The 20,108-nt window shown below is 41.5% G+C and overlaps 1 long non-coding RNA gene across 2 annotated transcripts in view; it reads left to right on the forward strand.

The window, feature by feature from the left end:
- LOC311526909 overlaps positions 1 to 13,158 on the forward strand; it is a 61,755-nt gene extending 48,597 nt beyond the window's left edge. Inside the window, exon 4 of one of the 2 annotated variants that reach the window (XR_014713184.1) lies at positions 12,966 to 13,158. This is a non-coding gene — a long non-coding RNA (uncharacterized lncRNA). Of the gene's footprint in view, positions 1 to 4,062; positions 4,133 to 12,965 lie in introns of those variants that run through there. The other variant, XR_014713185.1, reaches the window with a different exon arrangement.
- Positions 13,159 to 20,108: the final 6,950 nt, after the last annotated feature.

The following is a 20,108-nucleotide window of genomic DNA, read 5'->3' on the forward strand; positions in this document are numbered from 1 at the left end:
CAGCTGCCTGGGCTAACAGGAGGTGGAATCAATCTAGATTCAACTAACTCTCCACTTTAAATGATCAGCCTATATAATTTAACCAAAAAATAAAAAAAAAAACCCAACCCCCCCACACACAGGAGAATAACCTACTATAAAACATCTCTTAAGTATTTCGCTACAGAAACTATTAGGCCAAATCTCCCCAAAACTCCTAAAAAGATCTTGAGTACTTGTGGCACCTTAGAGACTAACCAATTTATTTGAGCATAAGCTTTCGTGAGCTACAGCTCACTTCATCGGATGCATACTGTGGAAACTGCAGAAGACATTATATACACAGAGACCATGAAACAATACCTCCTCCCACCCCACTCTCCTGCTGGTAATAGCTTATCTAAAGTGACCACTCTCTTTACAATGGGTATGAAAATCAAGGTGGGCCATTTCCAGCACAAATCCAGGTTTTCTCACCTCCCCCTACCCCTCCAAAAACCCCACACACAAACTCACTCTCCTGCTGGTAATAGCTTATCCAAAGTGACCACTCTCCCTACAATGTGCATGATAATCAAGGTGGGCCATTTCCAGCACAAATCCAGGTTTTCTCACCCCCCCCCCCCACACACACAAACTCACTCTCCTGCTGGCAATAGCTCATCCAAACTGACCACTCTCCTTACAATGTGTATGATAATCAAGGTGGGCCATTTCCAGCATAAATCCAAGTTTAACCAGAACATCGGGGGGGGGGGGGTAGGAAAAAACAAGGGGAAATAGGCTACCTTGCATAATGACTTAGCCACTCCCAGTCTCTATTTAAGCCTAACTTAATAGTATCCAATTTGCAAATGAATTCCAATTCAGCAGTTTCTCGCTGGAGTCTGGATTTAAAGTTTTTTTGTTGTAAGATAGCGACCTTCATGTCTGTAATCGCGTGACCAGAGAGATTGAAGTGTTCTCCGACTGGTTTATGAATGTTATAATTCTTGACATCTGATTTGTGTCCATTTATTCTTTTGCATAGAGACTGTCCAGTTTGACCAATGTACATGGCAGAGGGGCATTGCTGGCACATGATGGCATATATCACATTGGTGGATGTGCAGGTGAACGAGCCTCTGATAGTGTGGCTGATGTTATTAGGCCCTGTGATGGTGTCCCCTGAATAGATAGGTGGGCACAGTTGGCAACGGGCTTTGTTGCAAGGATAGGTTCCTGGGTTAGTGGTTCTGTTGTGTGGTATGTGGTTGTTGGTGAGTATTTGCTTCAGGTTGGGGGGCTGTCTGTAGGCAAGGACTGGCATGTCTCCCAAGATTTGTGAGAGTGTTGGGTCATCCTTCAGGATAGGTTGTAGATCCTTAATAATGCGTTGGAGGGATTTTAGTTGGGGGCTGAAGGTGACGGCTAGTGGCATTCTGTTATTTTCTTTGTTAGGCCTGTCCTGTAGTAGGTGACTTCTGGGAACTCTTCTGGCTCTATCAATCTGTTTCTTCACTGCCGCGGGTGGGTATTGTAGTTGTAAGAATGCTTGATAGAGATCTTGTAGGTGTTTGTCTCTGTCTGAGGGGTTGGAGCAAATGTGGTTGTATCGCAGAGCTTGGCTGTAGACGATGGATCGTGTGGTGTGGTCAGGGTGAAAGCTGGAGGCATGTAGGTAGGAATAGCGGTCAGTAGGTTTCCGGTATAGGGTGGTGTTTATGTGACCATTGCTTATTAGCACTGTAGTGTCCAGGAAGTGGATCTCTTGTGTGGACTGAACCAGGCTGAGGTTGATGGTGGGATGGAAATTGTTGAAATCATGGTGGAATTCCTCAAGGGCTTCTTTTCCATGGGTCCAGATGATGAAGATGTCATCAATATAGCGCAAGTAGAGTAGGGGCGTTAGGGGACAAGAGTTGGACTACAAGCCGTCAAGAACACTATCCCCAATAATGTCACGGCTAACCTGGTGGCTGAACTTTGTGACTTTGTCCTTACCCATAACTATTTTACATTTGGGGACAATGTATACCTTCATATCAGCGGCACTGCTATGGGTACCCGCATGGCCCCACAATACGCCAACATTTTTATGGCTGATTTAGAACAATGCTTCCTCAACTCTCGTTGAGGCTATTACCAGCAGGAGAGTGAGTTTGTGTGTGTGTGTTTTGGGGGTGGGGGGTGGGGTGAGAAAACCTGGATTTGTGCTGGAAATGGCCCACCTTGATTATCATACACATTGTAAAGAGAGTGGTCACCTTGGATGGGCTATTACCAGCAAGAGAGTGAGTTTGTGGGGGGGGGGGGGGCAGAGGGTGAGAAAACCTGGATTTGTGCTGGAAAAGGCCCAACTTGATTATCATACACATTGTAAGGAGAGTGATCACTTTAGATAAGCTATTACCAGCAGGAGAGTGGGGTGGGAGGAGGTATTGTTTCATGGTCTCTGTGTATATAATGTCTTCTGCAGTTTCCACAGTATGCATCCGATGAAGTGAGCTGTAGCTCACGAAAGCTTATGCTCAAATAAATTGGTTAGTCTCTAAGGTGCCACAAGTACTCCTTTTCTTTTTGCGAATACAGACTAACACGGCTGTTACTCTGAAACCTAAAAAAATCTTATGACATCATGCAATACCAAGGAGACATAATACTGAAACTTCAGGCACGGGGGAAGGACAGTAGTTAAACCTCACAAATGTCCTTCAGAGGAGGGGGAAAGGAGTGGTTGGAATAACATAGGACAAAGTTACACCCAGAGACTCCTGCCTCAAGCCCAATACCTTGTGATTGAACTGGACCATGGCCTTCTGAAAAACATTCAATCCAGGAGCACCAGAACTTCTGTGGGAAGGGAATTCTACATCCTTTAGGTCCTAAAAATGAGCAGAGACAGCTGGCTAAAGGAGAACCAACGCTCTGAATCTATTTGTCAGTAGTCCACCTACAACCCATAGGCTGAAATGGGTCTACACAAAGGGTTTATCCATTTCATTTCAAACAAGAAATAAAATTCATAAAAAAATTCATAAAAAACAGTCTGTTCACAAATAATATGTGGTCACAAGGAAAAGCAAAAATCAATCAGATACTATTTCCATGACAGGTCAACACAGCTCTAATGGTCACATGACTCAGTTTCCTTATTTTACACGTCAACTTTAACTTGTGATTTTTAGTGTTCTTGCTGCACTCGTTTATCAGATAGATGCTTAAATTATGGTTGTGGTCAATGACTATCATATCTCAGGTATATAGGGTTTCTCATATTAATATTAGTGAGATTGAAATCACCAAATTTATAAGCCAACTACATTTAAAATACCGTATAGTTCTTTCCTTACCTCATCATCTTCTGCTTCACACTTTCATCCAGTGGATTTGTGCCTTATCAGCCCTTTATTCCTTCTTTCTAATAATGACCTAGTCTGTACTTTTCAGAAGTTCAGTTTTGTCTTCCTAACCGATGTCTTTTCTCTGAGATAGAAATGCAACTGTCTAAGGTTTCTCATTTCTCTATACTGTCTTCAACATCAAAACATGTAACCCACATTTTAACAATTCCTTCTCCAGCATAATTTTTTTTATACATGAGGCACCAGTATCACCACCAGGTAGTTAGCGCTAGTCAGAAAAAAATTGAGATATTTGAAGTTTGACAAACAAAAGAATCTGATTCACCGCGTCCCCCCTTTTTCTAGCCCACTCTATAAAGAGTCAGAAATTTTGAAATTTGTGTCTAGAATGGGAGAAAAAGTTACTATATATTTTTTTTTTCCTCTCATTTTAAGATCAACTCTAGAGATGGGACAAAATGAGGCAAATATAAGGCCAATGGTAGAGCAGGAAACAGAGTCGCATTTGACCTTTTTTCAACAGAATCTATCATTTTTTTTCCAAGTTGCTCCCTCATAGATTTTAAGCCTGGAAGTCACCTATTTGATCATCTAGTCTGACTTTTTGTATAAACACAGCCCACAGAGTATCTCCACAAACCATAAAATATCACAGAAAGCCAAATACACTCACCCTTGCCTTCACAAATACAGGCACGTAGCACAACACTGACTGCTGTCCTCAATGTCATGCCTGCAGACTTAATGCAGACTTTGCAGGACTGGAGCCTAAAAAAAGAGGAACAGCATTGAGAAGAGGAAAGGAAGAAGGAAAAGAGAACTCACATAATTCTGCTGAGTGACCTAACTGATCAGAGTCCATGGTACGTATTTTCTGAGGAAATAGCATTGGGATGCAGGTTGTATTGTTGTACCAATAAAATAAAAACCAGCAGGATCTTATTAAAGGGAAAAAGGCAAAATACCACATTTATTGTGAATACAGAAAGAATCATAGTAAGCAGTTAGTTATAGCTATAACATGCCATTCAATCTCATATTTATTCACACATTCATTCATACAAACACACGCTCACAGGTTCTGCAAGGTTGTTATCATAGTTAACAGCCTTAGAGTTGCTCATGCCAAGCCACTGGCCAGGTGGCCTGGACATGAGGAGGGAGCAGGGCCTTGTCAGATGCTCATCTGATGCTCCTGGAAGTTGGTGTGCAGAATCAGACCCCAAAGTTCTCACTTTTTAGAGTCTATTTTTATAGGAATTTCTTCCTATGCCAGTCTATGGGAATTGCTTCATCATGCTGTTGCTGAATCAATCAGCAGATAGCACATTCCTGACGGCTCCAAGATGTTATCTTGTTCTTTGGTTCTCCCATTCTTGAGGCTGTTGGGTGGATTCCAGTCTGCCCTCCGGGGGTCCTCTGGTTATTTCCACTTGACGCCTTCTTCAGCCAATGGACACTGGATTCTTAGGCTGGCACCTCCCTGATCATTCAGTTATTATCCACACCAAGCATCCATCCACATACATCCTCTATCTCTATTTTAATCATAATTGTTAATACAACAAAAGGGCGGGGAGTCTCTGGGTTCTGTTTCTGTTGTTACAGAGTATTGCTTTGAGTCTCTCTCTCTGTGAATTGCTTTGAGAACAGACTCTGTCTTAGAATGTACTAACACAATTAGCAGCTTGCAAGTTTCACACATAGAGGGAGAGAAACAGTACCAAAAACCAAGAGACCTCTTCATTAGTAATACCCTGGAATTTAAACTCTGGGGAATCAAACTCATTTGTGATTTTAATACAGAACTTCTTTAATATGATCCAACAGTATTCTAGGTTCTTCCACCCTAGTCTTCTCCGCCCTGTTATTGGGGGTTGTAGGGGAGGGCATACAGCATAAAGGTCTAGTTTTTGAAGTATGGACACATTGGTTTATTAACTCATTTCTTTAACTTTTCTCTAGTTTTTAAATACATACCCGTGGTTATTTTTGTTATACTTACCCCAATAAGACACTTCAGGATGTGAGCGTGATAGTGTAATAATTTGCACTGCCTGCATTTGATAGCACTTGGCCTGTGGCTTTATGTCTCACCACACCCAAGGTGTGAGTTGCTGCTCTACAGCTCGCACCCTGTCATTTATTTTTTTTTAAATAAGGACACTGTTCAAAGAGGATTAACAAAGGCAGAGCAGCTGCTAAAACAGACAGAAGTGAGCCTGTGTGCAGTGTAAATGAATACAACAAGAAAAGTAACTGTGATGCTCAGCCGCAAGTTGATCCAGGGACGGCCAGAAATTGCACTAGGCAGCTGTCTTTACTGTACTGAGCCTGAACTGTCAAGCAGGGTTGCTATATTTTGGCTGTGGTTGTCATCATGACTACCCGTGCCATTCTCTCCTTGGAATTAGATTACTGGCTGGTGCTCTACAGGAGGTTAAACCTTCAGATCATTTAGAAATTGCAGAGAATGCAGAACATGGCAGGTCACTTGTTAAGTGATGTTTCCCACTGAGAACACATTAGTACAGCTGTACTCCATGATCTATAATCTGCATTGGATACCAAGTGAAATTGAAGATGTAAGTTTTGACCTCTTTCCCTGTGTGATACAAAGGATGGCTGCAAATGTCAAAGACACTCACCCTGACACAGGCCTTGGGTTTAATGAACAGAGGCCTGACATCAGGATAGTCTCAGCAAGGAATCTTTTAAGGGAGCCTTAGCTCTGGGATTTGCTCATAACCTGGGTCCCCAATTAGAACTGTCTGGAGAACAACAGTTCCATTTACACACATCTTACTGCCCGGTGCCTTGGGATGGGGAAGACCCAGATTCAAATCCTTGGCTCTGCTTGATTCAAATTACAGTTTTTTTATATCTAATCACTCTGAACCAGGCACTTCAGCCTTAGATGACTATATAGGGTTGCCAACCCTCCAGGACTGCCTGGAGTCTCGAGGAATTAAAGATTGTCATGTGATGAAATCTCCAGCAATATATTCAACCAAAATTGGCAACCCTACTCCTACATCCTAAGCCAGTGCACTAAGCACCAGCATATGAAGTGTCTCTGGTGTCCCGCTCCCATGCCCCAACGTAAACGTTGTCAAAACATTTCCACACAACATTCCAACTTCAACTACATGAAATTTTGTCTAAAATGTTCAGACCTGCTCTATCCCTCTGATTTCAAGGGGACTGCTCATACACTTAAAGTACTTACACACGTGCTTGCAGGACCAGGTTAAATCAGCTATGATAATTAAGGAGAGAAAAGAATATAATTGTACCAAGTAGTTCCTTGATTTACCCAGGAAATGTATTTGATTATATATTTTAAATAAAATTTATTATCGAAATGTAGCCAATATTTCTGAAATATCTTTCATAGAAGATTGGGGTTGGATGAGCCCCCTGCTCACAGCAGGACCAACCCTGTATCCCTTTGACCTATATCAAAAGCTGTTTGCAGAGTGGCTACATGGGAGACCTGACAGCAGCTGCAGCAGTACAGCTGTGCCGTTGTAAGGTGTGCAGTGTAGACCCAGCCTTAATTTATTTTACATACAGGACAAATAATCAAAATTTAGCAAGGGTTAACCAAGCGGTCATTGTAACATTGTCTGCAACAGATTGTAAGCAAAGGACATATAAAAGGAACTGATCCAAAATAAAGAGAGAACAAGAGGTGTCCTAGGTAAGCACATCAGTGTCTGTTTCAGCCTCGCTTTAATGTGCACAACCTTACTGGAGAGCAAAACACTTCAAAACCAAAAGGGAAAACTGAGAAAATCTATGGCAGCAAAAAAACTTTGGTTGTCAGTCACAAATTTCTAACAGGAGAGCTTGAGTTGGCTACTCTTTAGGGCCTGCATTTTTTTCTCTTTCAGCTGTTCAATACCAAGGCTGGCTTTGTCATTAATCAAAGGGCAAGGTGAGGGAGCATGCAAAATCGAACATGCTGCAGGCCACATACCCAGAAAAAACCCACCACATCCACCTTCAGAAACAAGAGTACAGGGAAAACAGCTGTTCCTACTCAAGAACTGCTCTGTAATGTGCCCGACACAGCTGTCTTATATAGTTTTCCACTATATCTTTTCTCTCACTTTTGTAATGTGGTCAGAACTTGTTCATTTCTCTCTACATCAGTTTTCAGAGTAGCAGCCGTGTTAGTCTGTATCCGCAAAAAGAAAAGGAGTACTTGTGACACCTTAGAGACTAACAAATTTATTTGAGCATAAGCTTTTGTGAGCTACAGCTCACTTCATCAGATGCATTCTGATACTACATCAGTGTCTCTCTGACATTGAGTGCTCACTTTCTAAAAACCAGGCCACTCTTAAGGTGTCACTCATTGGGCACCCAAAAATGGAGGCAGTTAACATCAGGCACTTTTGAAAACTTGGCCTGGGAGTCCAGGAACGCTCACATGGGGCCTGTGTTGAAGTTTAGAGTTGCTTTGTGAAAAATGATCACTCTATATCTGATATATCAGTCCACATCCTCAAAGCAAACCTGTACAACACCGTCAAAAGACGGGCCTGGGAGCTTAAATTCATAACTTTACTAGACATTAAAAATCATGGACGGAACAGAGGCACTGGATTTATGGCTTATTACAACAATCTATAACTCACTAAAAACCCTCCTCTCAGATACCTCCCCCATCTTTGACTGGAAGGGTGTTAATGGGCCACTTCACCTTGAAAGGTCCCTTGAAACATGCGTTAACTACTTATGCTAAACAATCTGTTCCACCTTGTATTTAGCTGTGACACACTGAGCACATTTCCCAGCCCTGAAGTAGAGCTCTGTGTAAACTCAAAAGCTTGTCTCTCTCCCCAACAAAAGGTGGTCCGAAAAAAGATATTACCTCACCCATTTTGAAAAATGTTCACTCCATGTGTGACCCCTTGAATTTAACTGCTATGGGACATATTTATAAAGGTATTTAAGCACCTAAAGATTCAGATAGGTGCCCAGTGGAATTTATAGGCTTTTGAAAATTCCAACTAGGCACCTATCTGCATCCTGGTGCATCTAAACACCTTTAAAAATCTGGTCCTATGTCGTGAATCCAGATTTTTTTCTTCTTTTCTTTCCAGAGCCTGTTCTGCTGAGCATTGCAGAGTGTGCTAGAAGTGACAGTAGGTTTTTTTTAAACTGTGTCAAATTACCTTTTATCTTCAGTTTCAAAAATAATTGAAAAGAAAATATATAATTTTCCTAAATATACTAGGTGGGAATTTGTGTGGCAGCTTATTTTCATGTGACCCTGATTCTGACTATTGATGGTTTACTGTGAAATAAGTTACAGGTTCTTAGGTCATGTTTACCTGATTTTCTCCTCATTCTCCAACACCAGTGACAGTGATCTTCCACAACCCATTAACACTGCAGAACAAACCTCATCTCTTAGTTCTGATGAACACCCTAGAGATCTGAAAGGCACAGTTCAACCAGGAACTATGAAGTTAACTACTAAGTTTAACAGGTCATACAAGGGTCACTCTCTGTTCCGTCCTATTTTCATTCAGGGACTGTATTTTTGTCAGCCTTCCATTATCTTTCTTCAGCTTTTACCTAAAGATAAAAAGAAACCGCTTATAATTCATTACAGTTCATTAAAATGAAAATAAAATTTATTTTGCATCAAAATGAAAAAATATGACTTGTTCATTATTAGCATATAAATGGTATTTTTTATGTCACTCTGCCACAAAATCACTTACATTTTCAATGATCACAGCACACAAAATTAATTTTTGATAGCCTTTTGTGATTTGGCTGAAAATTCTCATTTCTTTTTGTGCATTAACAGCAAACTGTATCCACTGCTATTCATACCAAATTTTAGATAATGAAGCAATTAAAAATACATGGATTGAAGATCTTATCTCATTTTTCCTCTGGCCTATTTCTGCTTCATTATTCATGAAGGGATATGTTTAATTCAGAGTTAGTAATTGCAAATATATCTAGTATAAATTGTGCCTTATATTCTTTTCCACATTTCAATTTATTTTAGCAAATAGATCTATGGGAGAAAGAGAAAGAGAGAGACAGACAGACAAAAGGGCAAAAATTACTTATTGGCATAGCCAAACAAAACCTTACAGACGCTATTGCTTGTGAAGTATGTCTGCAACTCAGGAAAAAGTTGATGAAATGAACCACCGCACAGGGCATATTAATAACCTTGCATTCATATGAAACGAATGAATTAAATGATTCTAGTATGAGACAGTTAGATAGACCTGACCACTATGTGACTTTCATTTTTGCTGCTTTTATCCACAAACTCAAATTACCTCCCCAAATCCGGGAAAAGCAGAAGACAGAGAAACATGAACAGAGAAATAAAAAATTCAAAATTAGAGAATGGTATTAAGGTGTTTTAGGCAAAAACCCAGTGAAATATCATTACTGTGAATAGGTTTCAGAGTAACAGCCGTGTTAGTCTGTATTCGCAAAAAGAAAAGGAGTACTTGTGGCACCTTAGCGACTAACAAATGTAGTTAAGCATAAGCTTTCGTGAAGTGAGCTGTAGCTCACAAAAACTTATGCTCAAATAAATTTGTTAGTCTCTAAGGTGCCACAAGTACTCCTTTTCTATTAGTGTGAATAGGAGGGTGGTTGTGTTTCTCTATGTTTAGATTCGGATAGTATTCCTCAGAATAGTTTGATCCAAACAATCTATATTTTGGGTCAGAATTTTTATATCCTTACTCACATTGTGATTTGACTGAAGTAACACTGACAAGAATTATGTCAACTACTCCTCAGTCCTACAGAATGTAACTTCATTTACTGGAGTTCAATAGAGCTACTGGCAGAGTAAAGTATTACTCTGTGCAAGGGTGTCAGGTCATTAAGGAGAAGATTGTGACACCCTTACGCCCCCTGAATAGTTACTTACAGTCTTATGAAAACCAATGGGATTACTTGTGGCGTAAGGCTGTCTCAGTAGGATTTGCAAATTCCTATTTTCTGTGCAATTCCCAGTCATTAGGGCCCTACCAAATTCACAGTCATTGCATTTTTAAAATCTTGGATTTCACGGTTTCAGATATTTAAAACTTAAATTTCATGGTGTTGTCACAAAAACATATTTAAAAATATAAACATGTAAAGCCCTTAAGTCAGTGTTTCTCAAACTGGGGATCCTGACCCAAAAGGGAGTCACAAGGCTACTGTGGGGGGATTGTGGTATTTCTACCCTTACTTCTGCATTGCCTTCACAGCTCTCCAGCTGAAGGGAAGCTGGAGAGCAGTGGGTGCTGGCCAGGAGCCTAGCTCTGAGGGCAGAGCCGCCACCAGCAGCAGCGCAGAAGTAAGGGTGGCCTGGTATGGTATAGAAGATGCAATGTTCTGTTGGAAACTCAAAAAGCGAAATTAATATTCCATATTCTCTCTTGTGCAATGTTTCATATATCATATTTTTGCTTTATGAATCACCTATATTATATACAATAAGTGAGACCACTAGAAGTCAGTTCATTTACACCTTCATCAAGGCATTTACATTATCAGCTTTGCCTTAATATTAGCATTTTAAGAGGTGGCCAATGAAGGCCAGGTTTAGGTTTTGCAAAACCTTGTTGGTCTGCATTTGCAAAACCAGAACCCAAGGTTGGTTAAGATTTACCCAAATCACAGCCATCAAGGGGGCTTAGTGAGAAGGTTTCAGTTTTATCATATCTCTGCAATGGGCAACCCCATGGTGGTTTATGTTACAGCTGGTCAGAAAATTCTGAAGAAACATTTTTTTTCAGTGGAATTTGCCAATTTTTGTCAAAAATCAAACCATTTTGTGGAGTCTGTTTCAATTAATCTCTGATGGACCACGGGCAGGTTTCTGAAATATGCTATCCCAGACCTAAACATGACTGATATTAACCAAAATGAAAAACATTAACTCTCCTTAGGATGTAGGTAGTGGCTAGATTAATCATCAGTTCAACTTATGATTAAGTTAAAGAACAACATTTTATGTATAAAATCTGCATTTTTCTGTCAGAGAAGCCCAGAAGAGATTTATTGATACAATTTTAACTCTTAATTGTAATCTGGTTGATCATGTCACGCCTAAAGATGATACCAGGTGTATCTTTACTGAGTTGAAGCCTCTAACTACTGCATTCTCAGTCTCTCCTGGTCTTTATCTCTTCATTGAATCTCTTCACTGTCCACTACCATCCAATATAACATTTAAGGAGTACAGGAAAAGAAAGGAGACTTACTCCTTCCATTGTCAAGTGTTTAGTTGCCCCATTGTCTCCCATATCCAGATTCTGTTTTCTAGTGGCTGGAACTTCTTGGAGAAATGGCCCTTGTAACTAAGAAAGTCATCCAACGCAAGAAATCCAGTGCTACCAGGTTTCAGAGTAACAGCCGTGTTAGTCTGTATTCGCAAAAAGAAAAGGAGTACTTGTGGCACCTTAGAGACTAACCAATTTATTTGAGCATGAGCTTTCGTGAGCTACAGCTCACTTCATCGGATGCTTAGTCATGCCATTTCCCTGAGACCCTGCACAGAGGATGAAAGGTCACTGGTAGCACTGGAAAAGGAGTACTTGTGGCACCTTAGCGACTAACCAATTTATTTGAGCATGAGCTTTCGTGAGCTACAGCTCACTTCTTCGGATGCATTCATCTGATGAAGTGAGCTGTAGCTCACGAAAGCTTATGCTCAAATAAATTTGTTAGTCTCTAAGGTGCCACAAGTCCTCCTTTTCTTTCAGCACAAGTAGTTAGCACATATTCTAAGGGACCATTCATGGCAGAGTGGCCTGTTAACACCTCTGCAGTTCTAGGACAAAAAGATGGGGTTAGCGGGTTACAGATTGTTGTAATAAACCATGAATCCGTAATCTTTGTTCAGTGCATGATTTTCAGTGTCTAGCAGAGTTATGAATTTCAGCTCCTAGGCTTGTCTTTTGAAGGTGTTATGTAGGTTTCCTTTGAGGATGAGAAATGATATTTAGAGTGTGATCACTTTGTGAAAAGTGTTCACCCACAGGTGATAGGGTGTTTTTGTCTTTTATCATTTTCCTGTGAGAGTTCATTTGAGAGTGTAGTGATTGTCTGGTTTCACTCACACAGTTGTTATTGGGGCATTTAGTGTACTGGATGAGGTATAAAAACACCCTATGTGGCTCTCTCTCACTATGAGAAGTTGGTCCAACAAAAGATATCACCTCATCCACCTTGTCTCTATAATATCCTGGGACCCGCCCAGCTACAAGTACGCTGCTTGTGATTTGAATGCTAAAAAAAAAGAAATCAGCTTTTGCTTTTAATTGCTACAGGGTGCCAAAACTCCTTCAATTGTTTACACCAGAGGAATCTTTTACATATGCATGTGGTTTTAAATATGAAACAGTTTGTAGAATTAGCACCCTGGATTTATTATCTACCATGAAAAGTTCTTTCCAGTGAAATTATTAATGCAAAATGGGAAGATGCATTAGTTTTTCTGCCTATTTACTTGATTTACTACATATCTTGCAAAGTGATGCATAGACTGTTCAATGTAGTTTCAGGTCCATAATTTGAGTAAGTTCATTAATTAAAACCTTCTGCCCCCTCCCTCACCTTAATGATTTCTACTTTTCTCTCTTGTATCTCCAGGAGCCTGAAGATGTGTTGAAAATGATTTTCTAGAAAAGCAACAGCAAAAGCTCCCAGAGAAGTCATTTAGAACCAACTGTTTTCCCTTTGGTATGCAAAGAGTCACAATATGCAGAACGATAGGTTTCAGAGTAGCAGCCGTGTTAGTCCGTATTCGCAAAAAGAAAAGGAGTACTTGTGGCACCTTAGAGACTAACCAATTTATTTGAGCATAAGCTTTCGTGAGCTACAGCTCACTTCATTGGATGCATAAAAGCGGAAAATGCAATGAGGATGTTTTTATACACACAGACCATGAAAAAATGGGTGTTTATCACTTCAAAAGGTTTTCTCCCCAACCCGACTCTCCTGCTGGTAATAGCTTATCTAAAGTGATCACTCTCCTTACAATGTGTATGATAATAAAGGTGGGCCATTTCCAGCACAAATCCAGGTTCTCTCTCCCCACACCGCACTCTCCTGCTGGTAATAGCTTATCTAAAGTGATCTTTTGAAGTGATAAACACCTATTTTTTCATGGTCTGTGTGTATAAAAACTTCCTCACTGCATTTTCCACTTTTATGAATCCAATGAAGTGAGTTGTAGCTCAAAAAAGTTTATGCTCAGGTAGTTTGGTTAGTCTCTAAGGTGCCACAAGTACTCCTTTTCAATATGCAGAACAACACCCATCAGCAACGTAGGAGCTCTGCCTGCCTATAACTCACCATGCACCAGGAGCAAAAATTGTCCCTTAGTGGATAAATGCCTGTATTTTGCCTAGATAAAATTGACAGGGGTTACTTTCAAAGAAATTACACTACATTCAGTGGCTTCAATCAAAAGGCAATGTTCCATAACCTGTCATTCGTAAACATCAATTGGAACTATGTCAGACAATGGCACAATGTTTAAACTGCCTTTGTTTGCCATGTCACTTGTCATTGACCTTGAATGCATGTTAGATGCTTCGTGATCTGCAATTTACTGAAAAGTGTGTTGACAGCTTTGAACCCACATCTGCTGAAAAGGATTGTTGGTTCATCACATACTCAACAGACCTAATAAAATATAAAACCTGATTCTTCTGAGTGCATGAAATTCATTTTCCTAAAATGCTGTCTTTAATCAGCTCACCAGAAGCAGATTTCCAGGTAGCAGACTTGCTGTGCTATGAACAATTTCAAGTGGGACTTTTTTATTGGATAGCCATGGGTAATGATCTTGATACAATGCTGTGCTGACAAGATGTTGCCTGGTATATGTAGTATAGTTTCTATTTGCAGGTAGCAGCAGTAGGCAGGTACTGATCTAAACAATTTCCCCAGATGCCTGCTGGTGCTGCTAAAATACGCATGAATGATTAGGCTTCCAAGAAATTGGGTGAAAGATTTCCATGAGCTAGGCAACCCCTGTTTCCTTCATGGTTCCTGCATCTCACTTGGTCTCTGTCCAATCTCACCTCCCTTTTTCCTTTATGTCTCTCCTCACCCCCCCCCCGCCCCTTCTTGACTCTTTGCTTCCCTGTATTTTTCCAGGGTTTTTAAATTATTCTTATTTTTTTCACTCCACCAACCCCCAGCCTGTCTCCCAGTTCTCATTCCCTTCTGCTACCATGTTCCCCCATCTTTGCCACTCTGAAAACCCCAAATCTCAGCCTCTCCCTTTCTCAAGGTTCGCTTCCTCTCCACGCTCTGCTGGTCTAGCTACTCTACCCACTCTGCTCCCTGTTTCTTGGATGATGGGCAAGGAAAAGCCCTTGGAGCACAGAGTCTTCCTCTTCCTTCCCTCTCCCCTCTACCCATCCTACAAGCTGTCTGGCATCAGCAGTCACATGAAGCACCCCCACAGAAAAGACAATGGGCCGGAAACCACTGAAATAATATAGCTCATCTCTTGCCCAAAAATGAACAAATCAGGTGCTCAGCACCCACAAAGGTCAGACCAGAAACATCAGCCTGAGATAGACCCAGGCTTATCAAATTCCCAACTGTTAGACCATGAAGGTGAACCCTAATCTTCCACCAGATACCAAGACAGGCTATCACTGCTTCAGAGAAATTAAGAACTAATTAGAACCATCGCCCCCCAAGCTCTAGCCAAATGGAAACCTTTAAAGTTCAAAATGTTTGCTCAGCTCATATTAATAAAAACTTTTCATGCCCCTCCACATGTGCTAGTTTCAGCCTAGACAAGAACTGGAAATACTGGAACACTGGGGGGAAACTATTCTTGCAGTGTTTCCAACTGGATCGAAATCAAGATCCTCGTGGAAATCGCATGATTTCCAGCACAGCATGCAGGGCAAGGAAATTTAGAAAAGCTTCATATAAACACCTAGATGTCTGGATAGTTCTGTGAAGTGAAAAGCTTCTGAGGTTCATAATACAGAGACAAACATTATTGTTATTAATAATTAACTCTAACATGCAAGGTGCTTACAAAACACAGACTTAGACATGTTGCCTGTTATGATGTCCAATACAGACAAGCCAGACCGCAGAACAACAGGTCAGGTAATTCAGTTTGGAGAGTTTGTTCAAAAATCATTGTTGAGGAGATTGATATAGTAATGTTTCATGGAAGGAGGGAGAGTACAGTAGAAACCTGAAGGAGAGGCAGGAGTGTGTTTGATTAGTGATATGCCAAGTATCAGGAGCTGAATGAAAGCGAGAAGCTATGGTAAAGAGAGAAGGCAGAGAGAGACGGTCTTAAGAATAGCCAAGGGAAGCAACAGAACAGGGGACTATGGCTGGTGAAAATTTTTCTGACAAAATTGCCTTCTGATGGAAAATTGGGTTTTCAACTAAATGACACTTTCTGTAAAAATGTGTTGGCTTTCTGTGGAAATTTGTGATTGAAAAAAAAAATCAACCCTCCCAACCCAAAATATTTCAGATGAAAACCAAAGTAACTCAATTTGGATATACTGCCACAGTGCCTCATGGGCGGTTGGTTGGAGCAGCTCATGTTCACATTTTCCTCTGTGAGCTGGACTCCCAGGATGCACCACCTCCCCTCTGCAACAGCAGAGACCATAGTTTGGGAGAAAATGAATAGCCCCCAAACCTAATTTTGCCGCATCCCAAACGTTCTCTTTGGTAAATGAAAAACGGCCATTTGACAAGTCCACTGCTACAAAATGAAGATGTGTGGCTTGGTTGCACAGCAAAATTTAGCTTGCATGAAGGGATAGGAATTTCCCACACCTGACTCCCAACAGTGGTAGACAGGGACACAAAAACCACAATGTACAGTGGGTCAAATCCTGACCGTATAGAAGTCATTGAGAGTATTTCCATTGACTTCAGTGTGGGCAGGATTTGACTGGATATTTATTGACCACGTCATTGTCTGAGCTGTCTACACAAAGCGCTACAGAATCACAGACATACAGTGCTCATCTTGAGATCGGCTGTCTTATTGCCTAGAAATCTGCACACACACACACACACACACTTGGGTGCCCTACATTAAACTTCACATGGTAGTTACTATAGGATCATTTTTTCAAAGCAGTGAGCAGAAATTCCATGCACAAATCACATTAGTCGTTAAAAGGGTCAAAATGCAGAATTCCTAGCCCCTGCTCTGGACTGTGTGGATATTTTAACAGGATTTGTGCAGCCCAGCTGCCACTTTGAATATTTAGCCTTAGAATTTTTGAGTCTTCATTTTGACAGATAGCTGAACAGCAAGACACACATTGGGAAAGGCAACTCATTCGAGAGGGTAAACTGTGCAGCCACAACAGTGAGTCAGATAGAAGACTGAAGGCACTTCCACATTCTCCAGCAGTTTGCTCATCTGATCTATTTTTCACCTGCAGACAATTTTCCTTTTCTTTTCTTTTTAGTGCTCAGGAACCTGAATTATAAACAAGTGTGTCTGATCACTTTCAGTCAGATAGCAATCAAAAGCAAGACATGGATAATCCAACGGCACAGATTTAAGGAGCATTATCAGAGATTTTGACCCATAACAAACTGATTTTCTTCTTTGGTGCTAATATCTGATTTTCAATTCAGGTCTCAAGTGCAACTTTCCCTCAGTCTCTGAGTAAACGGCAGTGCATAGCTGACCAGGAGCAGGGCAAGGATTGCACTGTCATTCAGTCACAACATGACTCCTGGCAACCCCTTTACTCCTGGGGGATAGCCAGACATGACCTGCACCAGTCTGATTCTCGGCACAGATTTCATCTCCCGTCTGTGCTGGTCATCACATTATGGGATGCACAGAGCCAGAGCTCCCCCCAGCCACACCTCTCCTCCACCTGGGAAGAGGTTCAGAGGCCCCAGGGTGTCTGCTCTCCCCTCCATGCTGCAGCAGGTCACAGAGGAGTAAGGAGTAGCTTTACATCCCCTTATTCCTTTGTGTAGGCATACACCAAGGGTCACAGACTGGCACTTAGCTTGTAATAAAAAAAATAAAAAAAATCCAGCCACTTGACAGTGGCAAGTTAGGACAAAAAGACCCCCTGGCTGAGTGCTGCCTTCCACAGGAGCAGGACAAAACTCAATGAACATGTGAGAGTCAGTTTAGCCCAGGAAACAGTGCTGTGCATTGATGGCTAGCGGTGACCACATGTATGGTTTGTTTATGCTAAGACCGAGAACAAGGACCTGATCCCAAAGGCTCCTCCCCTCAAGCACAATGCCGACGGACATCAAAGAAAAAATGGTCTGAGCAAGAAATTCTCAGGATCAGGCCCAAAGTCACGTGTTTTAAAAATTCACAGCAAGCTCCCTCAGTTACCTGAGCAACAAGCTACACAGTGCGGCCTTTGCTTGCCTCCTGCATCTTTATTAAAGGCACCCTGTCAAAGCTGTTAAAGTTAAACATTGATCTACCTTGACAATGGGAGCTGTGCATGCCTATCTGAGGGCAGATTTTGGCCCCCTGCCTACAGGATTCCATCCATGGACCTATTTATTCAACTCACAGTAAACAAACTAGTAGATGGGGACGATTTATTCTGACAGCACAGGGGCACTGCTTATCTATCATAAGACAAGCATCTGAGAGGCCCTGAAAATTATTTTGCTAATAAATATATTAAAAGGAGTGGAGAAGGCATCTTAAGCATGAATTTCAGAACAGAGCAATTGTCAAACTAGGTTGTCATACAAACCACATTGATGCTGTCCTTTGAAGTGTCAAATTCATCAGATGGTAGCTACCAGGACTAGTCTGTACTAATGCTCAGTCTAAAACATATCACACTGGGGGGTGGGAAATTACCCCAAGGACAATTCATAACAGTTTAAGATGGAGTCACTCCCTGGCATGATCTCACGTCCTGAAGTAGAACTTGCCAAGTGGTTGCAACTTTATGGCGTCACAGGTACAAATCCCATCTAATCCATCACAGAGATGAAAACTCTCTTGAGGTAAGTGGTGAGTTCTCCACGTCCTGCTGTCTTCAAGTCAAGACTGGATGTCTTTGTGGAAGATATGCTAGACTACAGACCTATATTGGTATAACTACGTTGCTTGGGGCGGGGGAGGAGTTGAAAAATCCTGAGTGATATAGCTAGACCGACTGAACCCCTGGTGTACACAGTGCTATGTTGACAGAAGAGCTTGGCAGGGAGGTGGATTAACAATGCCGATGGGAGACGCTTTCCTGTTGATGTTGTAGTGTCTTCAGAGACAGCTCCACAGGGGCACTGGTACAGCTGCACCACTGTAGCAGTGGGTGTGAAGACAAGCTTTCAGTTAAATACAAATTCCTGGACTGCGTGAATTTCTATGGCCTGTTATACAGGAGGTCAGACTAGATGGGCCAGTGGTGCCTTCTGGCCTTACACTATGAGGACTGGCAGGGAAGCATGCTCAATTAGAGGCTTTTGCCTACATCATTAGAACCCAAGTTTGGTAATCTTCAGGGCATGATTCAAGGCTTAAATGCTTAGTCAGTCCTTTGAACCACAACCCTACATCAAGTTAACAGAGCTTTATATGCCATATAAAGGGGAGTGATGTCCATAGGGGTGATTCATTTATTCCTGTACATGCTTGCTTTTAAGTTATTAGAAGGCACCAAGAACCTAGGCAGGTAACACATAAGGAATGTATGTTTCTAAATTGTGTGTGTGTGTGTGTGTGTGTATATATATATATATATATACACACACACACACACACACACACCCCACAGCTACTACACTGAACATCTTCTGGCTCACAAACCAAATCTAAACACGTTAAAGACACATACTATCCTCTCTGCAGCTTTTTTCATTCCTTCGGCCAGTGCCAATAGGATCCTATCCATTGGAAATCCAGTGACAGTGATGGCACACAACCCAAGAAAAAACAATCACAGCATTATGTACAGTAATGTATTTGTCAGCCATTCTCTTCCCTCTGTTGGTTCTGGTAGCAGGAGACAGGTGGCTCATTACAACTTGGAGAGGAAAGGCTGGGTAAATTACAAGAACAGGGTAACTGGGAATACTACCCTATGGAGACACAGATTTAGCAGCACGGCTTTGATCTCATTCAGCACAGCAGTAGCTCTGACTTTAATACATATTTATCTTTTCTATTGCCTCTTCTCTTTAAGTTCCCACATGCAGGGTCTAACTGCATGAGAAGAAAGTCAGAAATTTTAGCAATAGGGAAAGCTGCTCCACCCTGTAGGCTTGCTGTCTACTAATTTATCTTAAGCCCATCTTCTTGTCTGCTTCTCAGGCCATACTCCTCAGTTTTCTGCTTCTCTAGGACAAACCATAGGGGAAGATTCTGACTCTCTTACTCACACAGGATAGTGCCTTACTCTGTGAGTGGTTTCATTGATTTCTATGGGACTGATCACAAAGTAAGGTACTATTCGGCTAGAGTAAGGGGATCAGAATCTGGCCATTAGTATCCTCTGCTCTTTGCTTCATTTACCTTCTCCTCATGAGGCAGTTTTGCCGGAGTTCTTTATTTGCCCATGGCGGTTTTCACATTAAGGGGCCCAAATTTTCGAACTTTTCACTCAGATGAGAAACATGACGTGCCAGTTCCTCCAATACCAGTTATTCCCTGAGCATAGGCCTGGCTCTAAGTTTTAAAGCACCTTCTCCACAGGGCATGCATGTACCACTGTGCTGAGCCCCCTTCCTGTCTCTTTCACAGCACTCCCTACTCCGATCACTGCATAACACTATCATGCT

The sequence above is a fragment of the Lepidochelys olivacea genome (genome assembly GCF_965140295.1).
Source record: "Lepidochelys olivacea isolate rLepOli2 genome assembly, chromosome: 10".
NCBI classification, from domain to species: Eukaryota; Metazoa; Chordata; order Testudines; family Cheloniidae; genus Lepidochelys; species Lepidochelys olivacea.